At 37.2% G+C, this 20,142-nt stretch overlaps 1 long non-coding RNA gene across 1 annotated transcript; it reads left to right on the forward strand.

Annotated features, from left to right (window-relative positions):
• The first annotated feature begins 959 nt into the window (after positions 1-959).
• Positions 960-18,340, forward strand: LOC103175295. The gene is made up of 3 exons (XR_487454.1): positions 960-1,210; positions 1,705-1,805; positions 17,715-18,340. It is a non-coding gene; the product is annotated as an uncharacterized LOC103175295 (long non-coding RNA).
• Positions 18,341-20,142: the final 1,802 nt, after the last annotated feature.

The following is a 20,142-nucleotide window of genomic DNA, read 5'->3' on the forward strand; positions in this document are numbered from 1 at the left end:
TGAAACTTGTAATATATAAGCATTTTGCAGTGGCTCTACAATTCTACGAATCAACAGAGCAAGTAACTAGAATACCAATGTGTATGGATTTTACAATGAAGAAATGTTGGAACAAATACTTTAACCATGACATATTAACAGCTGCAGATTGGGTTTAAGCTATATAAGCTACATTATTTCCATTGAATGCTGTTTGGAGAGGAAAAACGATTTAGAATCAATAGGTAGCACATACAGTACAGAGGCTGATCACATGGCATTACTTTAATGAAACCTAACAGAACATGTAAATGGCATTATTTTTAAGACTAGTTTAACTTCGTACATGCAGTTTTACTTGAAATAAAGCACCTCACATATCATTTTCACAGCTGGATTTACCCCACATCGACACCAAGAAATTGATAACTAGGTTTGCAACTTTGATATTATCTATAAAGTCAGGGCATGCCTCACTCAGGTCCACATTTTGGTTTTACAGATATTTCAAAACCTTAAGTCTGAAAGTCCATAAGATATTACTGTGAAGTGTAGTGACTGTGTACTTGGAGGCCAATTTGCACACAGCAATGTCCCATAATCAGCCATAAAGCGGGTAACCAATTTTATTTGGGGGATTGTTGGCTAGGACACCATGAGCAAGTCCCTACTCTTTTGAAATAGTGCCAAGGGATCTTTAAAGTCCACCTGGACAGGCTGTTTAATGTCTCATCTGAAAAACGGCACCTTCGACCATGCATCACAGCCCCACCTCTACATTGGAGTGATAGCTTAGAGTGTGTGATCCAACAGATCCTATCCTCAATCTCGTATTTTGGAAACTATCCAAATCTGCCAATGTACAATCACATTAATTAACAATTAATGTGCAACTAACTACAGTTATCACATCTCTGTTTAATTTTTAATATAGTTTTTGTGTGCATTTTATAAAAGGAAGGCATCAAAGACCTTACACTATTAATGCTAATTCATATTTGTTGTACATTTATAGCAGACAAGCCAATGTAAATGGTCAATTACACTTAACCACAACAGATTCGAAATTTTCTCTTGGTCTAGGTCTATGCTGTGAAGTCAGATATTACTGCTTGATGTGAATCACCAACCAGAATTGACCTAGGAAAATGGTTAAACTCCAAGGAATTGCGTTCACCTTGGGTCATCCTGATGCAAACTGAATGCAATCATATGGGGCTGACACCATCAAGTGAGTATATCTGTCTCAACCTGCTTTTGTTGCTCTGTGATTCGTTTTTTCTTTGAGATTGCACTTTCTTCTCGATCGGTGTTTTTTGGATATCCATTATTCTTTCAGATTTTGCTTTTTTTGTGTCTTTCTCGCCCTTTCTTTTCTTCCTCAACACTTTTAAATCAGCTCTGCTCAGTTTATATTTTTCTTAAGATAATATTTCACTTGCCTATGAGACTTGTCAGCTGCAAATAGAGCCAGCAAATCACATACAGACAAAGGGAAGAAAATTCCAACAAAATAGCGGTGGGTAGAGTATATTGGATGGCTATCAGTGAATTAAAAGACAGTAATCCCATCATGAGGTTCAGATGAGCAGTTTAACTTTACCAGTTAAACCCTGTAATTGGATTCACATCCAGGGTTCACTGACAGGATTTCAGTAGTATTTGTAATATTGCAGGAGATTAAAGTGGTGACAACATTAATGGTTTGTTTGTTTGACATTACAGGTGTCTTCCTTGAGGCAGCTCAACATGGCGTTGCCCCTCACCGATGATTACTTTCATGATGTAGCACTTTCGATAGTGAATTACATAAATGCTCACTACAGGTACATATAATATGCAATAAACGTCTCAACTACTATCAGACATTTCAAGTGAGCTATATCAAATGCAAGGATTAGTTAGTTAGTTATTATTTATTTATTTACTTACTTACGTTGTTTGCTGGTTATATGTGAAATATACCCTACAGTTCCTGTGATGGTTTCTAAAGCCTCTGGGGAATGATCTTGCATACCAAATTTGCATTTTCAATTTATCCCAGTGCACTGGCTAGAGCTACATTAAAGTGAGAAGAGAAATACTATACACAACAGATACAACCAGTGTGAGAATCCACTGGAACCAGAACAAAGATCACCATCAAACTGCAGGAAACCATAGGTAGAAAAATATTGATTAGGTAGGTTATACAATAAGAATACCATGAAATGATGTTAATTTCAATGTGCAATCCAGCCCATAATATTATTCTATACTGCTTGTAAAGGGATGAGAGCCAAGACTTGCAAATCACATTGTACAGACTCCTTGCCCCTTACCCCAATGACATTCTGTCACATCACCTGACAGCCCGTACCGTTTACAAATGCTGTAAGGATAATCTGCGACCTTTAAAGGCTGTCTTTAGTAACTAGCAAAAACAACATTTGATAGACACATCAGTGAATATTCTAAAGTTAGGTCATTTTTGGTCCAGGTGTGATGGACAGTAATGCGTCCACTTATTATTAACAACATTTCTTTTAAACCCTTAGATTACCTATACTAAAGTAATGGATGTGAAGCAAATTGCTATAATAAAAAAAGACTGTATGAACAAACTACAATGCATCTATCCAATAAGATTTACTAAACTAAATTGTAGAACAGATTATCTTTCTAGGGAAAACAGGTGCACCTCAATATGTATTAAATGTGTTTTACCTGAATATCTGACAGAAATGTGTAGACCAAAGTGTGAGAATAATAAAACCTGTAGAGGACAAGCAGCGCTAAGTCTCACTGATTTAATGTAATAAGGTTTATGTTGAAACTAATAATAATAATCCTTGCATTTGATACAGCGCCTTATCACAGAGTTTCAAAGTGCTTCACAGAATATACTGTAAAGTGAATTGACTATATATTTTGTGGGCAAAACGCGGCAGCCAATTGCACACAGGAGTGTCCCACAAACAGTCGTGGATTGAGTGACCAATTTATTTATTTATTATTATTTTACTTATTATATACTGAAGGCTGCTGATGTTTATATAATGAGCTTGAGTTTTGGAGTAAATATTAAGGTGGTGGGGGGTAAAGATGATAGTTTTACAAATTATTGATTTTTGCTGTGGTCTCTCTTTGTAATACTATCCTCAAGATTCCTCTCCTAACTGTAAAGAGGGAATCACTTTGTGTGTAAGATGTCCCCAACACTTCAGTATTTTTATGACTACTGTTGGAAGTTGTAATGGAAATAAAAGCGATTGAAAATGATTGATTTTGAAAATAAAGAAGTTAGATTAGCAACAAACTCATCAGAATATGAGAGAACTACATTAAACAATAAACGAGCCAAGGACACTCTGGCAATAGTATTCTGAATAGCTGGTTGGATTCACTGACAATCAGCTACTGCACTAAGCCCAAAGGCCCTATATTAGGCACAGCATCATGCAAATAGTCTTGTCATTTATCTATAGTGTTAGTTAATTCTATTTTAATAGTCATCATGCCGTGTTGTAAAATATTAAGGTGGCAGATACATTCAAGTTGTTTAGAGTTTGATGTCATGCATATATTTTCTCAATTTATCAATATGGGAAGATCCATTTAAGCTTTGTACAAGAATACAAAAGACAGGCAGTGCGAATGCAGCAGAAAGATGCATCTGTTTGAGAAGACAAAAACATTGCAGGTATTTACTCACTCTTATCTCTACCTTGTGTTGAAAAGGTGAAAGATTGAGTTTAGCATTAAGGAGTTGATTTTTAATGATTCTGTGCAGTAACCTTTGTCATCCTAATTTGTAGGATCGGTGATTGGGAGACCATCACTGCAAATTCACTAATGAATGCCATTAAGTTTTCCATAACCAGTTATACCCCAGAGACCAATTTCTCATGTTAAATCTCATTTCAAATGTTTAAATCAATATTACGTTATCATTCCTTATACACTGCTGCAAAACCAAAAAGCAGATCTAAGATTGGGGGGCGGGGGGGTTAGGGAGTATTAAAAAATAGAACAAATTACGCTTTTAATGAAAAAAGTCAATAATTTTCCTAATTTATTTCAGATTATTAATTTTACTGTTTTTTGCAGTTTTTGAAAAATGCCATAAACACTGATTTCAACCAATTTTGTCCGATTGTTAAATTTGAGCTAAAAGCTAAAATTTTAAATCAAAACAGTTAACTTATTATTTATTTAAATTTTCATTTGCGTACAAACACTTATTCATTCCTCTGTTGTCACAACTCCTCTTGCACAATCTCTGGCCTAAACAGTAATATGCAACTGACTTAAAGTTTTAAGCATATAATAATAATAATAATCTTTGCATTTGATATAGTGCCTTATCACATCTTCGGGGAGTCTAAAAGCGCTTCACAGAATATACTGTAAAATGAATTGACTATATTTTGTGGGCGTATATAATAAGCTAGCTGCAAAACGTTAACAACTATTTCATAAATGCTGTGGATTTAGAATATAATATACATTTAATATAGTACCTTCACGTTGGGAGTACACCCCAAAGAGCTTGACACTGCTGGTTAAGCATCCAAGCTGTGAGTTGGGAGTTGAACAGGGTGGGGAGGAGAAAGATAACCAAAAGATATATTTTGAGGTGGGCTTTGAACGTGAGCAGAAAGGGAGCGAGTCAGAAGGACACTGGGATGGAGTTCCAGAGATCTGGATGGCAGATTAAAACTGAACTTTCACAAATACTGGTTTCACCTTTATTTGCTGACAGCCATAATCGAGGGAACTGACTTCAAAGAGTTTATATACTCAGACCAACAGTCTGCGGAAGCTCAATTAACATGGACAGATATAGTCAATAATTCAGATGCTTCAGTGATTTTGTGGTTGTTAATTCAAGTTCTTTCCATTGAAAGCTGCAGAATGTCCTCCAGGTTAATGCTTATGATAATATCATCAGTAAGTTGCTGTGCGCAAATTGGCTGCTGTCTTCACCTACAAAAATACAGTCACTACACTTAACAGTAAATCTTGTGAATTGCTTTGAGAGGTCTTCCTGGTGTGAAAGATGCTATATCAAATGCAAGCTTTAATATTATTATTATTGTTGTTGTACTCATTGTTTAAACAGAACTATTCGACAATGTAACAGAAAAGAAGAATTATTTGCATCAATTTGATTTTTTCCATTAAAAAAAGGGAATGGTGAGCCTTTGTTTAATAACATTTGGGCCAAGCTGTTAAACCGTTTTGGAAGGTGATCAGGATGCTGTGCATTAATCTGTCAAGAACAGATTGCTTTGACATTTCCAGGAGATTACTTCATTCCACCTAAAGGATAGGGTTTGACTGATCATGAAATAGCTGATGAGTCCAAGCCAGTAATGATGGAAATGCAATCTTTATTGTGGAGTGCAGTTAGTTTATGTTTATTCCATGGTGTGCTTGTGAATACAACATGTACATTAATACAATGAAATGATATTAAAATGTTGCTCCAATAGCCACAGAAGCAATACAGAAGGTATCGGTAGAAATAATTGCTCTCTTTTGAAGGTCTTTATTATTATTGCTGGTTAATGCAGACATCTGCATGTCGTGCATTCTTATGAGTTGCACAACCAACATGTACATTAAGTTACAAGCGGGTCAGAAGGCAGCTTCACAACTCAAGTGCTGCAGAACTTACAAGATTTCTTTAAAATGCAACTTGAATCGTTTAGTGATAATGAATCACTCAACATTACAATGGTGCACGTCAATTCTTCAAAGCTCCCAGCCCTCCTATGATTGAAGTGTTGGGTGTCAGCTTGTGACTCAGACTTCCATGATGTGTTTAGTCAACTTCTACCCTGACTATCCCTTTAACATACATTAATCGACCTGGTTATGTTTGGAACTTTTTCCAAATAAGATACATTTTGTTTCCGTTCTAGTTTTAAAATGTACTCCTGTGGTGTGCACTGCAATCTATTCTCGGGCTAAGACCATGGAATCGTAGCAGTTAATTCACAGTTAGCAAATGCCCAAGATCAGTTCAGATGGACTGCTCCATCCCCTTATCTACTAGGATTGTCATTTTCGGCAAATGTAATACAAGTAAAGGTTGATGCAACCTCAAGCCTGCTATGGATTCCAAATGCCAGTTACTTCTTAAAATCATCCAACAAAAAAACATTCTCTATATTGTTGGAATAAAGACCTCAGTGTGTTTAAAAAAAGAGGTTCGGAAGGGGTTAATATTTCTAACCTAAAACTTCAGGAAGTGACTAAAATACTAAAAAATAATTTAGATGAATTCTTCTTTAAACTAAGGTTGTGGCCTGAAAGGTGGGATGGTATAAATTCATTCTATTTGAGAAATATTACGACTTTAATCTACCAATCAGTCTTCCGTTCCCTGTAGGAGATACTAGGGGAAAATCCATTATAAGGTACTTAGATATCCAGAAATCTTGTAGTTCAAATATCTCTTGTTCTGCTTCATGGGTTTCTGAACTACATATAATAAATTGCAGAAAATGAAGATTAAATTATACCAAAAATTAAACCATTGATTTTTTCCAATATATTTTAGAACAAGATTTACATTGATTTTAATAGGCTCCTAGGTCTCTATGGTATAGACTTTATAGTGGAGTTTTGTACATTAGTTCATTAAGGGCTCTATCTCTGCAGTTTTCAAACTAATTTTAAAGTGGCTTTTTCTAATAAAACAATTCTAAATAACTAGGCAGAATCCATTTGAAATCTACTCTCAAAATGGTTGAAAGCCAAGCTCTCATTCAATACTGTCTTAATTTTCAGTATACTTTTTGTTATAAGCTTTGCCATGGAATAATAAAACTCAAATTAGTTCATCTGCAATCAGATTAAAAGGGAGTACCGTTATATATTACAGTTCAATTCAAGTGCTAGTAAACCTAATCCAGTGGGTGGAAGCACGGTAAAGAACAGAAGTACTTTTCCCAAAGCTTAACTTTACAGCTCCTGGATTCTATAAAACAGCACACAAAAGGACTGCCTCCAGTAAGGTCACAAATGACAACTAGGCAATGTGAGTGACAATCCAGGCAAAGTCACACATTACAGCTGGAAGAATTCTGCCATTGTTACTGTATATTGCAGCCCGGAGTTAAACCTTGTTATATCAGTTATATGGGCATGGCTTTCACTGACCTCCTGTGTGTGGGATTTGGTTTAATGTTTACAAATACAGAGAACCATTACTGCTATGTGCGTATTCATCCTCTTTGCTTTACAGATGTTAGAGGCATTGGCTTAGTGAAGTTAGACATCTTCTACGGTATTAATTTTTCCAATGTTTTCTTGACATCACCCAGCTCAGTTGGTAGCATTTCCATTGGACTAAGCATTACACAATGGATGAATTGTTGTACAGTATTTTGTCCAAGTCTTGCTGTAGTTTTTAACAATAAAGGGCAAAGGCAAAATATGAACTGGATGCTAATCTGCATGACTTTTTAAATCACTAAAATTATATTTAAGTGCCAGGGAACAGTAACTGATAAACTTGATATGGGATATTATTACATCGTTGAAACATCACAAGGTGCTTCACAGGATTTACTGTAAAGTGGAGTAACTGTGTACTTGCAGCCAATTTGTGCAAAGCAATGCCCCACAAACAGCCATTAAATGAATGGTTATTTTTAACTGGAGGACTGTTGACTGGGAGGCCAGGAGAAACTCCCTTTGTGTTTTCACATAATGCATTGGGATTTTTTAATTCTCTGAACGGGCAGACGGAATCTCGGTTTAATGTCTCATCCAAAGGACGATACCTCCAATAATTTAGAGCTCCTCCAGTACTGCACTGGAGAGTCATCCTAGTGAAAGAGCTCAGAGTCCCAATGTGGGGCCTGAATCTTCTAACTCAGAGGTGAGAGTGCTACCAACTGAGCTGGGTGATGTCAAGAAAACATTGGAAAAATTAATACCGTAGAAGATGTTTAACTTCACTAAGCCAATGCCAAAGTAAAGCAAAGTGGATTTCTGAATTTCTGTATCCTCAATTTGGACGGGGAAACTAAATTGCAATTCTGCATAAAGAATTTATTCAAGTTACATTTCAAGATCAAAGAAAATAATCAGACTCTAAACTTTCATGTTCATCAAATGAGTGGACTGGAAAATATTTAAGTCTAATAATATAAGTGCCATGTGCTATCATTTTTATTTAATCAGCTTTGTTTCTTCCACCTTTTCCTCTGGTAACCTTTCACCATGACAGTATCATTGCACATGCACCTATTGCCCACAAAATATACAGTCAATTCACTTTGCAGTATATTCTGTGAAGCGCTTTGAGACATCTCAAAGATGTGATAAGGCGCGATATCAAAGGCAAGGATTATTATTATTGCGGTACCCAAAGCCCGGGTCAAGCAGGCAAGGATTGTTCTCAAGATTATTTCCATAATAATCTCTATCATTCCAGCAAAACGAAAGAAAGAACTCTTATTACAGCAATAAAAACAGCAAAGTGATCTTCTAATGGTACTTTATTAGATTCATTTTATCTCTTATCGACTACGCATGACGTACTATAACCAAGATTTATGGAGCAAAAATTAATGTTAGAGCCTTATGATCCCGAATGCAGTTGTGAAAAATATCACGTTGAGATTCATTACAATCTATTCTTACATCGATCTTCAGATAAAATGCAGGAAATTAGAAATGTCTTTCCTTCTGTGTACAGGTAACCATAACAGCTACAGAGACCACTCATCCTTAACTGAAACATCTGCAAAGTGTCTCATCTGCCCCCTCTCCCTGCTGGTTATTGAAGTTCAAAAAGCAAAGACTTTTCAAAATTTACCACAATTAACCCTTTGTGGAGTGTGTGGAACTCACAGTGACAAACCTAACTGTCTGAATCGTTCTTGTTTAAACCCTAGCATTTCAAAGAAGTAAAGATGGCAAAAACTGCTTTTACACAAATCCTGAATCATAGTTTGCATTTGAAAAATTCAGACCATTCCATATTTAATAGAAGGAAATTATTTATTATTATTATATAAATTCTGCATTAGCAATCTGAGGATGTATTTTTCCTGGATAGCCTCCTGTTTGGGTTATATTCAGCACTTCTTTGAAATTGCATATGGCATGGATTCACATGTTGCTTATTATTTCCTTTTACACCAACCATGCTACAAAGCAAATTTGGTTTGTTTCATCTTTCGGAGTTGCATATACCTAATAGAAACTGTAAAGGAGTATACACTAGAGCATAGTCTTACTAACATACTTCAAGGTATTTCATTGATGTGCATTGGCGAAAGTAAGCAGACAACTTCAAAGTACTCTTTGTTCTGGCTTTCTGTTTGGATATTGACAATGTTCTCTTTAATAAAAAAAAATGCTGCAGCTTTTACCTTCAAATTTATAGTAATTGCAACATATCAAGAGAGGTCTTATCGGGAAGAAAGAGTTTGCAATATCGAGTCACACTGCTCAGTTGCACTTTTCACTTCTAAGGCTCACAGAATTTTACAGGAGAAGAAGTGAGAGAGTTGAGCTGAGTGAGTTGTCTTTTGATTCCAAAATGCATACCATTATTTGCATTTTTATCGATCCATTATTTACTACCTGCTTAGCAGTTCTCTTTTGCCCTTGGCAATTTTCTTCTCTTCCCCTTTTAAGGAATTTGACTCATTTTGCTTCCTCTTTTAATGGGGAATGGTTCCACTGGAGCTGGTGCTACGCAGAAGGGTGCAGGGTTCATGTTGTGGGTCTTGACAGGTTAATCTGCTTCAGCAGGAGCTGTGCGCTCCACATCCACATCCCTATCTGGAACAGCAGATAATGATCAGGAGTAGGAAACAAGGGGATTTTTCTGTTCCTCACCTGAAGCACAGAGTACAATTTTAGCATGTCTACTGCCATCTCAAATGAAATAATAATAATAATCAGCCTTGCATTTTATTCAGCGTCTTTCACATTGTGAGGAGAGGACGTCTCGAAGCATTTCACAGGATACACTGTAAAGTGGAATGACTGTGTATTCTGTAGGTGGGATTAATGGGACCTTCCCAGTCTATATGGCTTAGCTACTCACTGGATAAATTCACTGAAACATTGGAGAAGCTCGTTTAGAAAATGTTCAAGGAGCTACGTCAGATACAGTGGCTTAAGAAAACTACCAATCGTGCACAAAGCCCTTGGAACACAACCATCTGCATTCCTTTGGGATCCTGTCCTGGGAAACTTTATAAATGTGATTATTAATTAATTAGAAAACATTTATTTAAGGCAAGTGTGTTTATCAGTCGCTGGATAAACAAAAATCGAATAGTTTCTCATTTTATTGGTCTATGGGGTTATTATAAGCACCAGAAAAACTAGCTAGTGGGTTGTACATATTATTGATTCTCTGCCACCTTGTGAAAGTGCTCTTCTGGCCACAGGCATAATAAATCTTAGTATCAGAGTGACACAAATCCATGTTCAAGATCTATGTGGCAGCAAGTGCAGATGGTAGATGAAAAAGCTCAAAACTGATCAATAAATCTTTGTTGTCTGTTTGCATAAATAACCTATGATCTGTTTTGGGGGAAGATACATTTCAAACATTGTACAGGTCTCTCTTGGGCAGAGGAAGTTTGCCAATGCATAATCATATGTTAAAGTAGAGCGGGCGGGCAACAAGGTAGAACGTTGTTCATCTGATATTCGTGCGAGACCCTGCACAGTAGGAAACCCACCTTAGTTGCAGCACCATATAATTGTTTCTGTTATTTCAGAGCCATGTACAAAACTAGTGTTTGAGCAAAGAACAGACAGACTCAGTCTGCTCAGTACTAAGAGGTCCATAGTGGCAAGCTAGCTAGCTAGATGCTAAAGCATATGTGAGGGTTATTAGTTGTCTGAGTGTTTGGTCAAAAGACCAACATTGGCTGTACTTATCTAATAAGTGTTGCAATTTTGTGAAATTGCATTAACACACTCTGAAGTACAAAACTCTACAGCACTTAAGCCATTCCCTCAGCAGGATGGTCAGCTATTACTCACAGTGTTCAATTCCAAATGGCTAGCCAACAATAGAGTGTGTGTGTGGGCGAGGAGGGGGGGGGGGGGGGGGGGGGGGAATGTTCACAAACTGTAGAGTTTTAAAGTGCCCCAAACTAAATCAGGAACATTTTGGTTACGGAACAGCAAGGTTAAAGATACTGCTTTTAATAGTATTGCAATCTAATTGCAGCAAGTTAAAATATACTACAGTACCAGGAATTTGGATGAGCACAAGGTTAAAATGTTACAGATTACAGATCCAGTGATGGACTTGTTCCACTGCTGCCTCAAACTGGGGCTGGAGAGGCTACAGTGACCGCCTGTCAGGAAAACTTTGATTGGCGTGTACAATTAAAACTATGATAAAGGATTGGAAATATCAGAATTGATCGGTCTTGTGCCTGGAAAAATAATATGAGGAGGAGATGAACGGAGATGATCTTCATCAGGCATTTCCCGCAGCGTGGGAATACAGATTGTTTGGCAACTGGAATCACATGGGACATTTTAAAGTTAATAGGAATTTGACTATTAAAATGGGAAGTATTACTGTCTAAACTATAGTGTGTGATGGCTGGTACAAAGACGTTCACATGCAAAACATTGAGAAACATTATCCATTTGTAGGAAATAAATTTCTGATCTTTAGACTGACAGATGAACAAAAAATGGATTAGACAAATCCAAGATAATACTGACCTGGGAGCTCAATCAATGGGTCAAGGCTGACTACCAATCCCACTCAGCTCCTTGGGACATCATCCAGACGTGAAAGACGCTACACAAATATAATTTTGTATTGTCTTGTACTTACTGAGGCTGGATTTCTGAATTTCCTTATTACTGTACTGAGAAAGCACAGGAACTTCATGGGGAGATGACCTAACAGTGGCTGACTTGCCTCCTCCTGTTGTGACATTGATAGATGACAAGCAGAGGTTCAGGGCTCAGACCATCCTACTGACCGTCTACCCTCTGAGTTAGAAGATTACTTTAGAACATCATCAGACTAAAATTTGGGGTAAATTTGATAAATTTGTTTCAATGTTAGATGATGACTTATATCCGTGTTTACTAGGTCACTCTGGACTTACGACTTACGACTTACGATGTTCTGAAACTGAATGCTAGTCGAGCATCAGATGCGCTTCTTGTCCATTGTGCAACGCATGGACCTGGACTTTAGACGCTTTTTCACGTTTTACTTATAACCTGACCTGAGAGCTAGTGGATCCAGAGGTCTGTGTTACAATGATCTTTCCCTGCAACAGTTTTATGAGCAAGGCTCACTTTTTCTTATTTTTAAGCTAGTACGTAGACAGGTACATTCTGTGAAGTGCGTCGAGACGTCTCGTGATTAAGCGCTATATTAAATGCAAGGATTTATTAGTATTATTATTAAAGTGGGATCAAAGCTTCACGACCATGTAAAAGCAGTGAAAGAGACGCAATTACTGTAGCCTTGCAAAGATGTTGATGGTCATATCTGGTGCTTCGGATCAATAATTTTTTTAATCAGAGTTCTGCTGATAAAAATCAGAAAATAAAACACCCAGCCAGGATCTGGCGCCTCCCAAACTATTTCCCAGCTGCTGAAAGGCAGGTATCAAAATGCTATTTTTGCAACAAGCAATTTTAGACTGTGCTGAGCATTGGGTCTGCCGTAATGTGGCCACAGTTGTCCCCGTGATGGCTTTGTACACCAGACATATGGTATAAATCTGTGCATTGGCTTTGCATCACACTTTTTGCGCTACTTCAATACCTGTAACTGAAAGATTTCTTGCACATATAACAACTGTGCATATAATAGATAAGTATCCTTTATAAATCACAGCATAAAAGTGACAGGTCATTCATTTACTTATTTTTTTGTGTTCTGTTGACACACAGTTTAAAAAAAAGCATAGTCTCTGAAGGATATGACCGATACTTTCAAGCGCTTGGTGTTTTTAAAACCGCACCACCAGTAGAAAAGGATGCGATCATCAAATGGCCAGTTTATAGGTAATTATTTTTCCTGTATTCTTTATAGTCTCTGGAGATACAGGCGCTGTAATATGTCACCCATCAAGGACATGACCTGGATTATTTACTATCCATGATGAGACTGTCCAGGTTTTGATGTTGCCATGAATGATTGCCTATAACTACTGAATTTCACACCTCCCATCTTCACTGCCTGATAAGCTCGGTTACAGTTTTTTTTATATAAAAAAGAAGTTACTGCAATCAGACAGTGACAGGATATCGTCTCCCTCCTGCAGAATTTAGGTATAGTCAGATAACAAGCTTACAGAGCCATTTTTTTAAATAAATGATATACAAAACAAATGCTTACTTTTACCTAAAACATTTGAAATAACTAGTCACATTTCGGCAGGGATAACATAAAAAGAATTGTGTTTGGTGGACTCTGGCGATCCTGAAAAGAAGAGGGAGTTTCTCTCTCTCTTCCAGAGTCCTGATTAACAATCCCCCAAATAAAATTGGTCCATCACTCCATGGCTGTTTGTGAGACACTGCTGTGCACAAATGGGCTGCCATGTTCACCTACACTTTGCAATATATACCTTGAAACACTTTAAGATGTCTTCCTGATGCGAATGGCACTATACCAAATGTAAGAATCATTATTAGTACAAGGCTGCATACTTGTAAATATTTCCAGTTGTATAAATATGTTCAACTCTAAGAATAAACACACTTCCAAACCAAGTCGGTTCCTTTTGATCAGTGCTAGTTTATTGCATTGAATACTTCTTACTAAGATCTCTTAGTACCTCTTATTAGGATTTCTTCTTGTGATGCGATAAATTTGCATTTTGTCACCCACAAGCCCACTTCACGAGCAATAAGCCTGAACCACTACAAGAAATCACGTTGCATTAATTTATCGAAAGATAAAAAGGCTTATTTCCAAACGTTCATATATTTTCAAAAGGATCTCTTCCTGCGATGTAACAATTTTGCATTTTGTTATCAACGAGCCCAGAAGTTTTTTTTCTGACAAACATTATAGTCAAAGAGATATGATCAGCCAATCAGGACAGCTGCAGAAATACCAGGTAGAACCTGAGATTTGCCATATTGGTAATAATAACCTGCGACTGATTTGGTACAAAACACAGTGCAACTTTGCTACTTACCCGAAGATGTTAACATTCTGTGAAAGAAGTATACACAAATGTCCATTCTTGTCTTCAATATGAATAAATTGGCCTTTTAATGTTCTAATTCTCAACATATGGTGGAAGACTTTGAGTTGGAAATACTCCTCTACATACTCATACAAAACCTTGAACAACCACATTCAGGTTTCCAAATCGAGCAAACAGAATACTGTAGCACATATACTGTTTTATGTTGTAAGGCATAGCACAGTGAGAGGCTGGAAGTGTATGTGTGTGGGGGGTGGGGGGTGGGGGTGTGGAGAGGGAGTGAAATTCAAAGATGAAAGGTTTAGATTATAAACAGAAAAGATGATCCAAATGTAACTCTATTTTCTTCAAACATTACTACAACATACAAAATGCTTCTTTGTTACTCGTATTTCTCTTCTTTGTACAAAGTAAAGATATGATAATTATCATACTGAACCTGATAATGAAAAAAGTCACGTTTTTCGGCCCAATTTGCTCAGAACAGTCAATTATTGTTTATGGCCACTTTATTAGCTCAGAAAAGTTACGCGTAGAATGGGCAGGAGGCATAAGGATTAATAATGTTTCATGTTGTGTGGAAGTATTATCATATGTCTGGTTAATCCCATTATGTTCATCAATGTAACTTCTCTTGTGCTGTAAAAATAATAGATTTGGTGGGGGGGACTTTCGGTCAGCCAGTTGTCTGACACATGCAAAAACCATGCAAAAACCCACCTCCAAGTTTAAGAGTTTCCAAACCAAACTGAGAGTTCCATGGGTGCCATCTGCACATGGTAAAGATTTGGTGTTAAATCCTTTCAAAGTAATATCTTTGGCAAGGTATGACCATCCCAAATTCAACAAGACAAAAAATCCCCCCAAAACGTATTTAAAATTTTGGAATTCCAGAATGTTAAAGGCAGAAATCAAACACACATTTTTCATCATTCTGCGGTTAAATAAATGACACATAATTTACCTTATGCGGGCCTCTGATATTGTTATGTTGTTCCTGTGCACGTAGAAGACAGATAATATAAAATAATATGAATGTACATTTACACTTTTCCATAATTCATACTGTTGAGTCTAACCAAGGATTATATTCCACATCACTTGACTAAACAAAAGTGAAAACAGAAGTCAGCAAGTCAGGCAGCATCCGTGGAGAAAGGAAAGTTAGTTAACGTTATCAGGTCGATAACCTTTCATCACTTCTATTTCTATTTCAGATTTCCAGCATCTGCAATACTTTGTCTAAAAGTAAAACTGGCATGGTTTGTAATGTGTAACAGTGGATTATGTTTTAACAAAGATAGACTAAAATGCATCCTTGGATACAGAGAAAGTGGAAGCTATTGTTATTTTCTATGTGAGCTCAACCACGAAGAGATAGCAAGATTGTTTACCGACACAACTATTAATAAAATGGGATTTGATGGATCATGGTTCTTAGGACCTTATAACTAGGTTTGGAGGTTGTCTGTTGGGTTCTTGCACTTTATCTTCCAGCACAATATAAACTCCAGGAGGTTGCTGCCGTACTGTCAAGAATATAAAGCTGTTGCAGGATGGAATATTGCACAGACTAGCCAGACAGGTGTAACAACTTTTCTTCATTATGGGAATGCCGCTTAGGATGTCGTCCACATACATCACTGACACTTCATCTATCACAGGGAGGCACTGCTTCTGATTACTGCTATATCTTTAGCCAGTCCAGGCCTGGCTGTACTAGCACAGTTGAACATATTGTGATGGCAACATACCAACAGCTAGAGGTTATGGTTTGGCAATGAGCCAATTATCTTGCATCATACAATAGAATAATTAGTGTGCCCACATTTAGTTAACAAGGAGACTGGAGACCAGCTGTTAGGTAGCCTCGGACTACTCCAGTTGATGAAATTAATGACAGAATGCGAAACAGCACCTTACTTAACAAGACATTCGCGATTTGAGTTGAACAGAGCTCTCATCTGTTATTGAGAAATTGTTCTTAAAGGTTTTATTTGTACCTTCAGAATGAAAGACTCAGCTAAAATACTACAGCCATGGTTCTGTAAAACATTTGAATGGGATTACCTCTATTACAAGGAAAGGTTAGCCAAGCCATTTACAATCCACCTACCACAGTCTCTCCGTGCGAACAAATGATAGGTGACATATAGATTGTACGCTTTCAATTTGAAATAAAATAAAATGAGAAAAGGACCCATTTCATCAGCAGCCACTGAAATTCAATACTGCTTTTGCTGAGATCATCAAGATGTGATGTTGGTGGATGCAATAATTATCAGGAAGAAACAAAGGAATCTGATTATTAGTATATTACAGAGATAAATCACAATGCCTTTTTGAAATTATGTGTTGTAAGTTGTAAAAGAAAAGGTAGTTGATTCATCAAAATGTAAGTAATAGCATTTTGAAATTACATTCATTTGTCCTTTCATTGTTATTAAAGGACCTTGGAGGATTTCAATGGAAAATTTGTATTATGAAGGTATTCTGTTTTAGAGCAGAAATTCAATTGTAGGTCTCGCAAGATATATGCTACAAAAAAATGTCATGAAAATATGTGTGAGTCTGTCTGTGTCAGAGTGTATGTGAGAGTATGTGTGGGTGAGTGTTTAGGTGAGTGCGTGGTGAGTGTGCGGGTGAGTGTGCGGGTGAGTGTGTTAATAATATTAATAATAATCCTTGCACTTGATATAGCGCTTTTCACGTCGGGAGGACGTCCCAAAGCGCTTCACAGAACACACTGTAAAGTGAATTGACTGTATATTTGTGGGCGAACGCGGCAGCCAATTGCGCACAGCAATGTCCCACAAACAGTCGTAGATTGAAAATGACCAATTTATTATTGTTTTTGGTTTTGGAGGGATTATTATTAGGCTCTGTGTGGAGTAAGGAAACTTGCCCAAGGTTTCACCCTCTGCCTGGAATTGAACTCAGGTCTCTCACTTGCAAATGCTACACATATGTTTGAAGCTGTAGTTGAATTATTGCTTCAGCCACAAGTTCTTACCTTTGCAATGGCTGACACACAATATCTATGTTCAGTGGTCAGGCTACCTCACAGCTTGGCACATCTCAGTTCATAACCCACGCAGGTCAAGGATCATAGAAAGTAATTGTGTGGACTGACACCGGTTGCTACCACTTGCATTTCAAGGAAAACAAATGTCTGCTATTAGTTATGAATGAAATGCATTAAAAAAAGCTTCATTCATCACCAAGGAAAAGGATACCAAATAAAGATGTTATTCAGCACGAGACACTCATTTTTCTGCTACGTGTGTTTGGATTAATATCTGTGCATTCCACCTTCGGTGCCATACACTAGAGATTAATCTTCAGCTGTGCAGTGCTGCATAACATGAATGTAATTATTCAATAATGTAGAATTGTCATTTTTGCATCCAGGTGAGAGAACATCACAACACTGTGAGGAGAAAGCTGACACCCTAAAACAAACAATATATTCTATAGTATATTCTATTCCAAGATGTGATAAGGCACTATAACAAATGAAAGACTTATTTATTATTTTTAATTTTTTTTGGCTTTGCACAGATTGATTCTGGCACTGGAGGTCAAGATGGAGTGCCGATTTCTCCTGGCTGAAGGGAGGAAAGAGGTTGCATTGGATAAACGTCTATGAGCAGAAGACCAAAAGATATAATAATAATCCTTGCATTTGATATAGTGCCTTATCATATTGTTAACACATCTCAAAGCGCTTCACAGAATATGCTGCAAAGTGAATTGACTGTACATTTTTGGGGCTTGATATCCTCACGTTAATGTTACAGAAACACACCCAGTATCAACATCGAAAAAAGGAATTATGGTTGCACACACATCATTAGCGTATGATGCAAAAACATTGAGAAAAAGATGTATATGTACCACAATGGTTGCCAAGAAAATGCCATTTCACAATTACGTTGTTCTCAGCAACAACAGCCATCATTTAGGCCACCCAAGATTTTTAATGATCAGCTGTTTTATTCAAAGAATTAGGACGTCCGTGACATAATGATTTAAGTTCCAGTCTACAGTGGACCTTGTCATGTAATCTTGAAAAATGAAAACGCACATGTTAATTCTGTACAAACTAATTGGTACAAATTTATCACCGTCGTATGGATATTCATGAATACCGTTTGAATAAATAAAGCAACAGCAGCCGTGTGTCTGAACCTTATGCTTTCCAGATTGTTTAATATAGTACCTGGGGAAAGAATTACCGATTCCTTGAAGGGAAACTTGGGACTTGCAGAGGTTACCTTCAGCAGCGTGAATAAAAGGGCCTTTCTGAATGTAAACCTCAGAGAACATAAAGGAAAACACATTCGTAAAATTCTTAAAAAACAAACATGCAGTTATTAACTGATAGATCTCAGTAGATAATTAGAACTTCAGGTCCATTATCAATCATTGTCAGGTATGGCTGAGCTCATGTTCGAAATGGATCTATCAGCACACAAAACAAACTACAAAGTGTACTCTGAAGGATTAAGGCTCACAACCCTTGTTAAACATATATATATATAAAGCTGCCAAAATTATCATCGATCACTTTGTGATTCTCCTGATCCGACTTCCGAGTTTTGATTTACGTTTGATTTTTTTTCCTCCTTTTTTTTGTATATTTTTTTTCTTTGAACTGAATTGCTGACGACACAGTTGAACCCAGCCAGCGTGAGGCAGCTGAATTAACATCAACAGATACAGTCATTAACCCAGGGTGCTTCAGCGTCTGTGTCACTTCAGCTGCGTGTGTTAATTAATCTCCCTCACACCGCACAATCAGCCTTAGAAACTCCGAACAAGCCAATCGGTTACTCTTTTTTAAAAAATGAACAGAAATACTGTCTGAGTGCGCATAAGCGTAGTAGGGTAGGGAAACCCAGCCTTGGGACGTCCTCCCGACGTGAAAGGCGCTATACAAATGTAATCTTGTTGTTGTTGTGTATTTTTACATCAACATTTAGAAAATATTAGAAGTTCAAACTATATGAGTGAAGGTAATAGTTATCAGTAGGGTTGAGGCTTAGCAGTTGAGGGTGTGGAAAATGCTTGGGTTGGTCTTTTTATGTTCTGGGTTAACAACATTTAGTAACAGATTATTGCTGAAGGGCAGTTGCATTACTAACACCTGGTGATTCCACAAAACAAAAGGCGAAACAATTGCAACTTAAAATATGAATTCCTGTCCCTATCAAGATGACTGTTTCTCTTCCCCTTTTTTTTAATGCAAAGAGATAACACAGAGGTTCAAGCGCTCTTTATTTGATGCACGATTTTCCATTGGTGCTCATCGCAACACGGCTACTGGAGTAACCAAACTCTGCTTCTGTACAGTCACTGTACAGTATGTCTTACAACCAACACTGAGAACAGCTTTGCCCTACTCTTACACCAAGGTTACAGTCTGATGCCATAAAAGTGGAACATTCTTCATTGTTACTTTGTGAGTGAGGAGTAATAGATAGTACATGGTACAGCAGGGTAATGGTATTCAATCAGGCGGTTGTATAGTAAATGGCTACTGCCTATAAGCAGGCACTTGCTTAACACTGCTGTGCCACTGCTCATTTTTCTGACTGACACCAGTGGTTCTGGTAATTGAATGTTGTGTTCTTTATTTTCATATTACCTGGATTATTCAAGGTAGATCTACTGAAGTAAACACCACTCATGCTTGCACCTTCTTGCCGTAATACTTCTTCGGCTCTTGCTATTGATTGGCCTTTTCTCTCAAGTCCTGTCTGTCTACACACTCCACTTTGTTCTGCGATGAACATAGTGGATACACGAGGAGGGCGTTAGTTAGTCAGTTTAATCTGTTTAAAAATATGTTCCTCCATTGAGTGTTAGCTATTTTAATTAATGCTGGCCGGAGACCACAAATGGTATGATTCACTGCTTCGAGAGATGTGTATTGAAAAAATATTAATACATTCATTGTAAACCTGGGATAATGGTAGATAATTCA

This window comes from Callorhinchus milii, unplaced genomic scaffold, assembly GCF_018977255.1.
Source record: "Callorhinchus milii isolate IMCB2004 unplaced genomic scaffold, IMCB_Cmil_1.0 Scaffold9, whole genome shotgun sequence".
In the NCBI taxonomy this organism is placed as follows: Eukaryota; Metazoa; Chordata; class Chondrichthyes; order Chimaeriformes; family Callorhinchidae; genus Callorhinchus; species Callorhinchus milii.